General features: G+C 34.6%; 1 pseudogene; it reads right to left on the bottom strand.

The window, feature by feature from the left end:
• Nucleotides 1–8,622: 8,622 nt before the first annotated feature.
• On the bottom strand, nucleotides 8,623–12,665 carry LOC140850911 (zinc finger CCCH domain-containing protein 55-like; annotated as a pseudogene).
• Nucleotides 12,666–13,113: the final 448 nt, after the last annotated feature.

Here is a 13,113-nt window from a genome sequence, read left to right as displayed (position 1 = left end):
ATGCATATTTTTTCAATCATTCATGATTCAGGATTGAGTGTTTGGATGATCGTTATCGATATTTTCATATTGCGGATGATGCACCAGAGGAGATGGTGCAGCAGTATATTAGGGGTCAGGTGCTGCGGTTGTTAGGTGGTGTCCTGTTACCCGATACTTCATCGAATAAGATGAAATTGATATTTTTGCCATTATTAGAGGATTTAGACTTCGTTCATCGACTCAGTTGGGGCAGTGCAATACTAGCTTGCCTATACAGAGCTGTGTCGGGGTTCTATGCTGATCAGAGCGAGATTGATGGTTATCTTGTATTATTATAGGTATGTGAATTAAAAATTTTTATTTTTAATATTTAATTATATTTTACATTGGATATATCATTTATTTAATTTTTGAAATTTACAGATTTGGGTATGGGAGCGTATGCCGACTATCAGTCCATTACGACGACAGTTGCTCGAGATGCCATCAAAGCAGCAGGATCCTGATGTTCCATTCAGACTAGACGGACCATTGGATACAGGTATCGAAATATTATTTTTTTATTTCAAATTTACTATTTTAAATTTATTTAATATTAATACATTGTGAAACAGATGGAACGTTGCATTCAACGTTCATCACGTATCGACGAGAGTGGCACAGGTTTATAGGTGCCAGTTGGATACATTAGTTGATACATCTAGACGGATAAATTTTGAATTTTTTACAAATATCATTTTACAGTATTCATAATCTATTAAAATTTTGCTTACTAATTTTTTTTATTTTAATTATATCAGTTTTTATGGGAGCCATATACAGATGGGATATTGGCTATACTGCCGCAGATGTGTACAGTTGGACACGACATATGGACTGCTAGGGTGCCACTTATTTTTTTGATGTGGTAGAGTGGCATCTTCCCGATCGTGTCCTGCGGAGTTTGGTCAGACTCGGGGTATCCCAGAGCAATTTGATACCAGCCAGAGACTTCATCGTATTAATCGATGAGGGAGAGCTCGTATTGACTGGTGTATCAGACATACACAGTACATCGATATTTGGGATGCACGTCAGATCACATTGTTCATAGTGATCCTATTTGAGAGGTCGTTCATATACTGATGACTACATGGCTTGGTTTTTTAGCATTACGGTGCTAGTCATTGGACTGTCTCAGTATGTAGTTTCTGGATACGAGGGCGAGAGTTCTACTGTACGTCTTTTGGTAAGATTACGAAAATTACTTTATGTATTTGTGTTATATTTTTTTTATATTTTACACTATACTGATGTTTTATACTAACTGTTCTATTTTTATTTTATAGACTGATTCTATGTCGGATCTCGTTTGGACGCTCGTCGTGCTTTATCTACGACTGATGAGGACGAGCGGATTCGATACTGCGGGAGATGGAGAGAACAGGTTCGAAAATTGGTGGCGATTGGTGTTGATCCACATACCTGTGCGCCTTGGTATGGAGCAGTTCGGGCCCAATATGAGTTATACGCCGTCACCATATGTTTCACATATGCCATCACCGCATATTCCGCATATGTCATCATTCGATGCTGCACAGATGCCACGCCTTTTCATCCACAGATGGCAGCGTCTTTTTCTTCCTACATCCCCAGATGCATCACCGGGTACCAGTTGGCCACATGAGTATGATACTTTTTTTCAGGTCCATCCGTGTATCCAGATGAGAGAGTTGAACGGGTCTCTCAGTCCGTAGATGATCCGACAGTATCAGTTATTCCTGAGCAGCATGATCAGCAGATCTCTCCACTGATATAGGGGAGGAGCCATCACAGAGGAGCAGCCGGCGAGGACCTTCCTGAGAAGTCCAAGCGACACGGCGACGCGACGTCCTTGTGGACTTAGTCTTTGTTATATTTGTATTTAGTATTTTTACATTTTTGTTGTACTTTTTTTTTGTACGTTTGACATTTTTATTCTATTGAATAATATTAAATGTTGATTTTATTTTATATTATTTAATTTTAAATGATTGGATATTATGATTTGTGCATATGGATACACATACTCGAACGTGTCTCAGAACATTAGGAGAGAAAACGTTATGCTGAAAGGACTATAAAAATTATAACGTAAATAATAATATATCGAATGTTGCTCTTTGAATTGATTTTGATGGTTACAAAGTATTTGAAGGGATTACTAATGATTTTGGTTTGGAAAAAGATTTATTGTATTTCAGGAATAAATTCGTAATTTTATCAGATATGATTCTGAAGTCTCAAAAGCAAGAACAAAAGATGTGTAATCTATTGGAGGTAATTTCAACATTTTTGGCAGCGTATTTTGTAAGAAAAATAGGTTTATATTTTTGAGTCGATCTCATGAATCGACTCATGGCTAAAAGAGCTTAACGCACGTAAAATTTTTGGCTGCCACACTCTGTGAGTCGACCCCTTGGCTTTCTTTCTGGTAATTTTTATTTTTTAAATTTTTTAAAAAGAGGGAGAGAGAGGAAGAGGGAGAGAGAGCAGGCAGCTCACCACCGTGCTATCGGAGAAGGGAGAAGAGAGAGAAAGGAGAAGAGGGAGAAGGAGAGAAGAAGGGGGGAAAGGAGAAAATGCCGTTCCCTTCGGTATTTTTTTATTCTTTTACTTTTTTTTAAATTTTTTAAATTTTTTTCATAATTTGTTTAATTATTTTTTTCTATTTTTTAATTTATTAAATTTTTTAATGAGGATATTTAAATTTATTTAGTTATTTAAAATGTTATTTTTTATTTCAATTAAAATTATAATTTTTATTTCTTAAAATTAAAAATTATAAAATTTGTTCTTAAATTACAATTATAATTTCTATTCTTTTTCAATTATAATTAAATTTAATTTTATTCTTTTATGATATATTTTTTTAATCTAATTTATAATTTTTATAATTTTAAATTTTATTTTAGTTTTCTTCCATTTTTATCTTTTTGACATTCTATTATGTATTTTTTTCTTTTATTTAAAATATTTCTTAAAAAATTATATTTTAATTAATTTAGTTATTTAAAATGTAATTTTTAATTTCAATTACAATTATAATCCTTATTTACGAAAATGTCCTTCCTTCTTTATGACAAATTAAAGATTAATTGAAATAAAAATATTTTTTCAATTTATTTTCTCAAATTAAAATTAATTTATTTAAAAAATAATAAAAAAAATTAAAAATAGACTCAAAAAATTTCATAAAAACATAAAGAATTGAAAAAAATAGAAATTATAATTGTAATTGAATAACAAAGTTTATAATTTTTAAATTTAATAAATAAGAATTAAAATTATAATTAAAATTAAAAATAATATTTTAAATAACTAAATTGTTGCTTCTTAGATTGATTTTGATGATTACAAAACATTTGAAGGGGTACTAATGATTTTCGTTTGAAAAAGACTTATTGCTTTTCAGGGGCAAAATTATAATTTTACCGAATCCTGATTTGAAATTATCAAATGATAGAATAAAAGATTTGTGATCCATTGGTGAAAATTTTATTATTTTTGGACTTATATTTTAAAAGATATGCATGTTTGAAAAATATGAGTCGACTCATGGGCCGACTCATATTTTTCAAACATGCCATGAGTCGACTCATGTACCAAGCTAGTCGACTCATGTTCATGAGTCGACTAGCTTGGCACATGAGTCGACTCATGGCATGTCGACTCATGGGTCGACTCATATTTTTCAAACATGCATATCTTTTAAAATACAAGTCCAAAAATAATAAAATTTTCACCAATGGATCACAAATCTTTTATTCTATCATTTGATACTTTCAAATCAGGATTTGGTAAAATTATGATTTTGCCACTGAAAAGCAATAAGTCTTTTTCAAGCGAAAATCATTAGTACCCCTTCAAATGCTTTGTAATCATCAAAATCAATCCAAAGAGCAACAATTTAGTTATTTAAAATATTTTTTTTAATTTTAATTACAATTTTAATTTTTATTTCTTAAAATTAAAAATTATAAATTTTGTTATTCAATTACAATTATAATTTCTATTTTTTTTAATTCTTTATGTTTTTATGAAATTTTTTGAGGCTATTTTTAATTTTTTTTTATTCTTTTTTAAATAAATTAATTTTAATTTGAGAAAATAAATTAAAAAAAATATTTTTATTTCAATTAATCTTTAAAATTTTATTTTTTTTTTAAATTTTAATTTATAATTCTTATTTTTTGTGATTTTTTAAAAAATTTTATTTTTTAATGCTAGATTTTATTTTATAAATTCTTTTTAAAATTTTTTTGACAAGCATTTGAAATGATGTTTTTCAATTAAATTTTAAATTTTTATTTCTTTCATATTTCTTTCTCTTTTTTTTATTTTCTATGATATTTTTTATTTTTAAATTTCTTAAATTTTTTTTCACATTTTCTAAAAAAAATTTGAAAAATAAATATCTAAATTAATTTTTTTTGAATTACAAATTCAAATCTTTATATTCCAAATTTCAATCAAAATTAAAATTTTAATTTATTTATTAATTTCAAATTTAAAAAAAAATTCATTATTTTCAGATTTTTTTTTTTGATGGGAAAAATTGAAAATGCTATTTGAATGGCGTTTTTAAACGCCATTCCAATTGGTATTTTTTTTTTTTTTTTTTTTTGAGATGATGCCATCGTGGAAAAGCAGGATGACGTGGAAGGAAAAAAAACATCATTCAAATAATATTTTTTTTTATATATTAGTTTGATAAATAAATTTAATTTTAATATATTTTGATATTTAAATTTTTTTTTTATATTATTCTGAAAAAGAGCTCCCATTTCATTCGTGAGAATGTGCTTGATGGTTCCATTGATGTCACGGAGGCAAGAAGCAAGGACAATGTTGCTGACATTTTCACAAGTCTCTTTCCAAAAGGTCAGTTTGAGTATCTCCATGCTAAACTTGGCCTCTTTTCCAGAAATGCACTTCAAGAGGGAGTGTTGGAATATGTGTAAAGTGCATTTATGGAAGCAACTCGTGATAGCTACCTTTTCGTGTTCCATGCATGCATGGGGAAGGCCAATAGTTTTATTTAATATGTCGCTTAGTTTCTTGTTTGTCTTCTGATGTATTCCATGTCATAGTTATTATGTCTTTTAGTTTTCTGAGTTGTAATTAATGCATGGGTTGGAAAAGATTTCCTTCCATGACCATATATAGCTGTCATGTAACCCTTTCGTGGAGAACCAGTAAGAATCCGAGTCACGTTTTTATTATCTTCTTCCACTATACACTTCGGTTGTTCTTCTATATTGGTTAGCGATCTTGGGCTAGTGGTGTTTCTACCACTACGTTTGGAAAGGGATTGCTACTCGATAGCGGTGGTCCTTTTTTCCTCACATCTCACAACTAAATCAAGGGTAGCCTACCATTATTGTCCTTGGAAAGTATAAGCACTTCTCTTGTGGATTTGAGTTCAAAGTGCTTTAAGGGTCCTTTGCTTTGAAGGGGAAAAACTACTAAAATGACAAAAAGAAGAGTCAGAACCTTTAGTCAATGGCTTTAAACCATCACACTGGTATTCTCTCAAGTGCCCACGATCCATGAATATTGATCCATTACTAGAGAACTAGTTTAATGTACTGGCTTCCAAATGGATAAGCTGGTGTTAGAGTGTTGATCATGATCTAAAGATTATATTTAGTAGCAACAATTTGATTACCCAGCTAACACTTAGAATAGGCAGCGACGGAAGGACCGGCAGAGGGCTCAGCAAAATCAAGCAAACAAAGGTCCACTTGAAATTAGCATGCCAGTATCCCGCCATCCACCAACACAAATAATGGTCAACCTAAGCAGTGTTTAGAGAAATTATTGACTAAAGGTTTGTCTTTGCGGAAAATATAAGAATTGCAGCCTATCTAGGCAACCTAATATTTCAAAGGTTTTTCCTTACAGCATCATTGAAGCATCCCTTAGATGGAGAGGTCACCGGCATCTTCTTCGTGATGCTGCTGCCGATGATGATGCCATTCTCGAAGAGGTAATCGTTGATAAGGTTGATAAAGGATGAGAGGAGAAAAAGAGGGAGGGGATAGAAAAGGGGGTAGTGGTGGAGGTTGCCAGGTGTGTACGGGGAGGCCCACTACCGATGATGACGTTGTTGTCAGAGAGATCGCCGTTGATGAAGCATGGGAAGAGAAGAAAGGAGGGGAGGAAGGGATAAAGGAAGGGAGAGAGTGGTGAGACCGGGTAAGTATAACAGTCGGAAATGAAAATTTTTGATTTTTTATATAATATAAATGATTATATTTATGCTGTTAGTTTAACTTGATGTAAGTGTAGATTTTTTAAATTATTAAGTGTTAGTGTAATAAACGCTTAGAGGAATATATATATATATATATATATATATATATATATATATATTTAAATACGCTCTCGAGTTATTCAGAATTAGGGGTGCAAATAGATCGGATCAGATCGGATAATGAGTGATTCTATCTAACTTGATTTTTTTAATCATGTCCTAATATTGGATCCAAATTTAATCCAATAGAAGATCATGTTGGATCAGATTCAGTTTACAGTCAAAATTTTCGATCCAATGGATATTCAAGTCAAATCGGATCCATGTTGAACCATATTCCAACTTAAAAAACTTGGATGTAGATTGGATTCGAGTCAAAATATAGCTAAATACATTGTTATTACTCTATAGCAAACTATTATTAACTATACACAATAAACAATAAATAATATTGTTCTCAAAACAAATTAGGATATAAAATTTTTTTAACCTATCTTTATGTTAAAAATATTACTCATACAAGTCTTGAATCACAATTTAGAGGCTCAAATAAGTTTGGATCCTAACGATATATCTAGTTCAAATTATAGAATAAAAAATTTGAAATTGATCTAAAAAGTCAAATGAGTCAAGTGGACTAGAACTTAATATACCTAAATCCAATTCAAAAAATAGAACGAGTCCAATTTTAGAATTTGACCCAATCCCATAGTTCCTTTAAAGTGGGTTAAGTCGGATTAGGTCAGATCATGAGTCAAATTGATCCATTTGCAGCCTTACCTAGAATGCCCCATAAAGGATATATCAGTGTAACAAAAATGACAATATTGCCCTACAATTGTGGGTGGATGTACTCTATGATCTATCAAGTGTCGGGGTGAAAGTGGATATGATAATATTTGTTAAGATCTATTTTAGTATCTGAAGCTATTCATCAAAGAAAAATAGATACGAATTTAGATAAACAATAATCTGATCAATATCCGACTATCTAATTCTATTTGCAAGCCTATTTAGGTTTATATAGTATTATGAATTTTTAATGAAAATATATAGCCATATTTAAGATTTTAAGTCTTAATGGGATAGAGATGTCCTAGTCATCCTATTTTATTCTTGTAAGAAAATAAGATTAGGATAGGGCTGAGACTTTGAAACTCATCCATGTAAAAAGAAAAGAAAGAAAAGAGAAAAAAGAAAGAAAGAAAAGATGAAGAAAAAAATATAAAAGAAAAGAAGAAGAAGAAAAATAAAAAAAAGAAAGGGAGAAACAAAAAAGGAAAGGAAAAAAAAAAGGAAGAAAGAAAAGAGAAAGAAGTAGAGAAAAGCAAATTTAAAAAGAAAAGAAAGAAGAAAATGAAAGGAGGCATTGAGAAAAAAGAAAAGAAAGGAAAAAAAGCAGAGAAGAGAGATAAAAAATATCTACTAAGTTGTATGATCAAGATCAAGACCGTTGTCGGGATGGATTGGGACAGCTAAGCATCCCATTCCATAGAAAAATAGGAATACTCCCCTCCCATAGGATTTAAAATCTTAATCATGTTAACATGATATTAATTAGATTTACCACCTACATAGAAATATCTTTGAATATCTATTTAAAATAAATATGAATGTAAACTTTTACATCCGATTGGTATCTATATCCATATCTATATTTGTGAAGCAAAACAAATATGAATATAGATAATGCTAACATCCGATTTGAATCCAATCCAATTTCAGCCTAATAAGATTTTCCTTCCATTTAAAACCTCATAGAGCACACATGCCCAATGCTATACTAAGAACATAAGGAAAGGATTAACATTGCTTGCAAAGGTCTTAAAGCACTGGCTAAACCGCCCAATGGACATGCGTGAGAATCTTTGTCAATAATAGCCAGGGTAGAATAGTTCTGATTCAGAATTATAGCAAAACTCCTCACTGAAAAAGAGAGGCATGATTGTGAAGCCTAGGGAATCCTGAAGAATGCTCATCATTCAGACATCTGGGATGGAGGATTATGGATGAACGCTTTCCCTCAATGACTTGAAAAAATTGTTGATTGTTTAACTCTTATAATAGAATATCAAACCCTGGTGCAAAAAAGGAGCTGCTAAGAACAGGGAATACATCAAACAATACAAAACCAATTGCACCTTCTTGGCGATCGGCCACAATTTGATATTCCAGAATGCTCTAATGAGGGAGAAAGAACTCCATAATCCAAAGCATATTTCTGATCTTCCATAAAGGAAATCTCAACAGATCATGGGCTACAATCTAGATAGAAGGTACAACCAATCATAGCATGGTTTATTGGACGGATCTCAAACAAGATCCAGACAAAATGCCAAGGAACAGGCTGTGAACTTAACCTGTCCAGAATGCCATCATCCATTGAAATCTAATGATTCAAGTAGCCATAAGCATCCAAAGCAGCAATGACTGAAACACAGGCTGCGACAGAAGATTTCTGTTACATATCAGAAACAAAGGACCGCACTATACTGTAAGATAAACAACAAAATTCTCCCAAAATAATCTCTAATTTACAAAAATCCAAAACTATAGGTGGGGAAAAGCGTTATCATATTGATGCAAAATAAGCAGATGATAAAGCATAGGTGCTGTCAAGCATGGGCTCAGCTCTTCCCATATTTTTGTACATATGCCTGCAGTCAAGAGAGAGTGAACAAGTATTAGTAGCCAAGCCCTTCTGTCAAAGTATTCAAGCAGAATTCCAAAAAAAAAAAGGACAAAAAAATTGAACCCTTGCATATGCACCTGTACAAGTTTGTTGAGCTTCACTTTAGAGCATGACAAATACACGTCAATTCTTTCTTGTGTCCAAGGGATGGTAGGGTCCTGCAAGGTACTGGTCACTTTTTCAACAACTTTCTTTACTATGGTTTTGTGAACTTCTTTAGTCAGACGACCTTCTTTCCAGGTGGGCTTCAACATATCCTTTACGTGTTCCACAAGAGCAAATTTGAACATCCGCACCCCCTTATCATCCCTGCTTCTCTTACCCTCCCCATCAATATGAGCATACGCATTCACACCCTTTGATTGGGCAATTTGTTCTTCTTTCTTTGTTTGGCCAATTTCTGTTTCACTTACTTTCTTGTTATCATCCCCATCTTGCTCAATATGCTTCGACTCCTGCTTTCCAGAATGCAGCTTTTCTTCCAAGTCAGCAGTGTTGTTCAGATTGCCCTCATTAGGTCCATCAGTAATAGGTAATGAAAATGAGTTATTTAGAGTTTCTCGTAATGTCTCCGTTGAAGGATCTTTTATTTCAACAGATACTGGAGTAAAGACAGGAAGCAGGCTGTCAGGGTCTGGTGTCACAGATCTCATGCCATCAGATGTAGGACACTGCTGCTCTGAAACAGAGACCTGATTTGGCTGAGCAGATGGTGGTAAAATAGGTGAGTTATGGTTCTGCCCATTTGAAGAGTCAACCTGTTCACTTGGAGAAACATGAGGAGAAACAGATAGATAGTGCTGACTCTGTTCAGCAAGATTTTGGCTCTGTCCATTATGAGGAAGAAGACACAGCTGATTTTGCCCAGTGAGATTTGTATTTGAAGGTACTTGAGGAAGGACTTGCTGATGCTGCTCATTTTGGGTGATGGTTTGTGCATCTGGAGGCTCAGGGGCTAAATGGTGGCTTTGCGAACTCTCACCAAAACACTGGTCATGGACAGAAACCACAGTTTGCAGATTGTTAGCAGAATATTTCATGGCTGCCTGGGATTTCACACTATTGGCATGTACATTCTCACTTTCCTCACCATCACCACAAAGCACCTCTTCCATGATGCCTGGATGCCACTGGACACAAGTACCTTCAACCACTGTTTCTGTAGTAGCACTTGGAACATTTTGATCTTTCCCTGGCACTTCCCAAGTCATATTCTGCCCATGGGAGGGTAAAGCTTTCTCAATCACCTCCTTCGGTAAGCTTTGATGGTTATTCTTTTCAGGTTCTGTTGATGGAGGATGGTGAGATTTGATTGGGTAATCTTCTATGCCAATGGAATAAGAAGCAGCATCTCCTGCACCATTACTGTCACTCATCCACTGAAAGGAGTTAGGTGCATGCATGTTGGCTACATCACCCCATTTCGAATCATTCTGTGAAGTGGCTGCTTGATCACCCCATTTTGGACCATCCCATGATGTAGCAGATTCATCACCCCACTTTGGACCATTCCATGAGGGGGCAGTTTCATCACCCCACTTTGGACCATTCCATACTGGACTTCTCTCAGATTCCAGACCAGTATTCCACCTATCATCATCTCTCCTCTCTTTTGAATGAGCTTTTGGTAGAACCTGATGAGAAAACTTGCAGTCTTCACCATGACGGCAGTGACCTTTGGCAAAATACTTGCAAGGTGCATCAGTAACCCTGCAAGGCTCAACACTTTGCCTGAAGGAAGACGCATCCACATCTCTTCTATCAAACGTCCTCTCCAGGGATAATCTTTCCTGAAAGGTCCGCCACCAGAGGAAGCATCATGATGAAGATATCTGCACATTGAACCTCTGTTGCATCTACCCCTTGCAAAGTCATGACAGAGGCCAGCTGACCTGCTAGTTTTATACACCTCATGCCTCTCCTCACCACCGCTGTCATTCCCATGCCTCCGAGAAAACCTGTTCCTTGAATAATTGCTTTGATCCAATGAATCTCTGATGTCCTCCTTGTTGTCATGCACTGAGTACCTTCCCCTCTCAGATCTAATTTTCCTGATTTCAGTTGCATCATTGTCATGATACCTACCAGAGTGTCTTGGACTACCAACTTCACGAAGATATCTAAATTGACCACCTGTCCTATGCCTGTCTGCTACAAAATCTCTACAAGGTGCAGCAGATCTTCCTCCTTTCTACTTCTTATCATTCCAGCTCTCAGACTCATGCCTTAATCCTTGAAAGGGCTCCTGCTTCTACTCCTATGATTTGCATCCAAAGCATGAAAAAGCAATCAAACAACCAGGGAGAAGAAAGCAAATGAATTTTATAATGGACAGTGAGCAAATTGTCCTATTTTTCTCTGTCTTCATTGACGATAAAATGAATTAGGTGCCAGAACATTTAAGTAACTTTTTAAGGCAGCAGATGCTGGTTACCTGCGCGACCTGTTCCAAACATTATCTGGTGAAACACTATGGTTGTGTTGCCTCCATGCATCAGGACCAGTCTGATCTAGAATGTACCCCAACCAGCAGCATCCCTCCTGACATTATCATCTGCTCTTGCAGAATGACTTCCAGATACAGGTTCTGAGGAAGAATCCTTCAAGCTTTCCTTTGCATTGCTTCCATGCATCAGGACCAATCTGATCTAGAGCTGTACCCCAACCAGCAGTGTCCCTCCTGACATTGTCATCTCCTCTTGTGGATTGGATTCCAGATACAGGTTCCAAGGAAGAATTCTTCAAGCCTTCTTTGTGTTGCTTCCATGCATCGGGATTGGTTTGGTCTACAGTTGTACCCCAACCAGCAGTGTCCCTACTTATGTTATCATCTCCCCTTGCAGACTGGCTTCCAGAAAGGGGTTGCCAGGAAGAATTCTTAGAGCCTTTATGGTCAGATTCCATATCAGACCACTTTGGAGACTTGGGTCTTTTTGACCATGTTGCCAATTGACGTGCTTCAAAATCATCTCCATGGATTGGGGCATTGCTTCCTTCCATGTCAGACCACTTTGAAAATTGATTATGGTTGTATTTAAAGGAACTCCGACTTGATTTTGATTCCTTATCATGAGAAAGAACTGCTTTCACAGGCAGAGCATTGTCTTTTCTAACTTATTTGGAAAATGAGTTTCTCTGCCATCTCCCATCTAGATTTACGCCTCCTAAAATTTTCAGCCATTGAATTCCCTCCACATGCAGCAGCAGTAGTCTTCTGCTTCTGTCAGAGAAATCTTAGTTGAAGAACTTGCAAGAATCGAACTCCTTGTTCTTTAAAGAATCATTCAGATGTTCAGAGATAGTTTTGCAGATAGGGGGAAAAAAAGTTAGTCATACTGTTCAGAGTCCCAAAATTAGCTAAATATATTCAAATTATAGATACATGTTCCTACGAATTTATCTCAAACAGAAAGTCACCATCAGTAAAGACAATTGTTCATAACAAATACTAAACAAGAGCTTGGTATTAGATAGGTGTTCAAGATGGCCACCAATGGCCACAAGAAGACACTATTAAAGATAACCAGAATGGTAGAGCTATACCTAATTATAAACTTGTTTCAACTGAAATGTGTTATCATACCATTGAAATGTTATCTGAAAAGAAAAAAAGTAACAACCAGTTATCAATGTTGCAATGTGTGAGATTTCAACTTAGGTGTTCAAGACAACAGCAAATGTTGACCAAAATCCCTAATCCCCGAGCGAGCCATTGTAAATTCCATGCATAGCAATTAACTGATTTAGATATATCTTTTTATATAGAAACAGACAATTCTGGCATGTTATATCCCCCAGCAAACCTTTCTCAAATAAATCATGCAAGCGGCTGACCATATCAGTCTACAAAGTTGACGTTCAGATACAACTGGTCTAGGAATAGCTCAATACACATCAATGATAATGTTGTTCCCCATCTTATCAAGTTTTTTCTTTTGCATCATATTCCAAATGCCAAAATTTTAGGGTTCATGAAATGATGACGAGACCCATCAAAAAAATATAAAGCAAGTACAAAGAGGACAGACAATTGAATATACAAGAAAAAATACTGTAGTAAATTGATAGAGAGAACAAAATTTTAAAATAAAATCCTAATTTCCTGCATGATAAAAATCCACAAGGATGACAATGATCAATATATGATAATGTTTAGCTCCTC

This window comes from Elaeis guineensis, chromosome 5 (assembly GCF_000442705.2).
Source record: "Elaeis guineensis isolate ETL-2024a chromosome 5, EG11, whole genome shotgun sequence".
Classification (NCBI taxonomy): Eukaryota; Viridiplantae; Streptophyta; class Magnoliopsida; order Arecales; family Arecaceae; genus Elaeis; species Elaeis guineensis.
Note: the sequence above shows the minus strand (reverse complement) of the source record. Positions and strands in the feature narration are given on the sequence as shown.